The sequence below is a fragment of the Chaetura pelagica genome, unplaced genomic scaffold (genome assembly GCF_000747805.2).
Source record: "Chaetura pelagica isolate M959 unplaced genomic scaffold, ChaPel_1.0 scaffold498, whole genome shotgun sequence".
NCBI lineage: Eukaryota > Metazoa > Chordata > Aves > Apodiformes > Apodidae > Chaetura > Chaetura pelagica.
Genome location: NW_009954218.1, coordinates 394,005 through 395,254, shown reverse-complemented (window position 1 = coordinate 395,254; position 1,250 = coordinate 394,005).

The following is a 1,250-nucleotide window of genomic DNA, read 5'->3' as shown; positions in this document are numbered from 1 at the left end:
CCCTGTCCAGCCCTGCAGTCTCTTTCTCCAGGGAGCTCTATCTCTGCCCAGCTTAGTCTAATGTACCTAAAAAGGAATCAATAAATAAATTATAGTCTCAGGAATCAGAGAATGCAGTTATGTGAACAAATTAAACCAGTTTGCAAGCTGCCAAAGGATCCTAAGTCATATCTTGAAGTTTAAGCAAATCACAAGTAAAACCAAATCTAGCTAAAAAGTATTTCATGTGTCTCAGTGACCACCTGATTTGTTTCACCTCTCAGAAAGGGGCCTAACAAGTATGAACTATTAAACATGTGGAAATGGAGAGTTCTGCAAATGATTTAAGTTCTTTCTCTCCCAGGAAGGAGATTACACAAAATAATGAAACCAAGTAGAAACTCACCTTCCAAAAAAGCAAATTCATCAATAGCTTCAATAGCATTATCTGCAAAGCAAATTGAAACCAGTTAAAATAGATAAACCAACCCCCTATTTGCATCTGCTTCCAACAGCTGGATGTGAAATTGCATCAGTGCAGTGACCAATTGCAAAGGGATTTACTTGTTTTCAAGCAGGTGTATGAAATCCTTACAGTAATGATTGCTTCATCACACCAGGAGAGGTGGAAAAAGCCTCTGTCCCAAAAACCCTTTGCAGCAGAAAATGCTCCCATACCCAAGTCTTTTCTCTGTAGGGTTTTCCTTTTTCCTTGCTGAGCATACACAAAAGCATCCTTAGCTATGGTTTCAACAAACAACTCCTGCAAAGCAAAAACAAGACAGTTTCACCCAGGGGATGAGAGAGGGAAGAGAGAACATCCCAAGAAATGGAAAAGCCCTACAAGACCACAGGAAGAAACCTGGATCTCCATCTTAACATCTCCCCTTTTCCAGCAAATAACAAATCAAATTGTTGAACAAGTGATGCAGATGAAGGAGCAAAGGCCAAGAGTGTCACAGAACCACAGAATGGAGTTGGAAGGGACCTTAAAGATTGAGTCCCAACCCCCTGCATGGGCAGGGACACCTCCCACCAGCCCAGGCTGCTCCAAGCCCCATCCAACCTGCCCTTCAACACTGCCAGGGATGGGGCAGCCACAGCTTCCCTGGGCAACCTGGGCCAGGCTCTCACCACCCTCACACTCCACAATTCCCTCCTCATGTCTCACCTCAATCTCCCTCTGCCAGTTTTCATCCATCCCCCCTTGTCCTCTCCCTCCCTGCCCTTGTCCCAAGTCCCTCCCCAGCTTTCCTGGAGCCCCTTCAGGC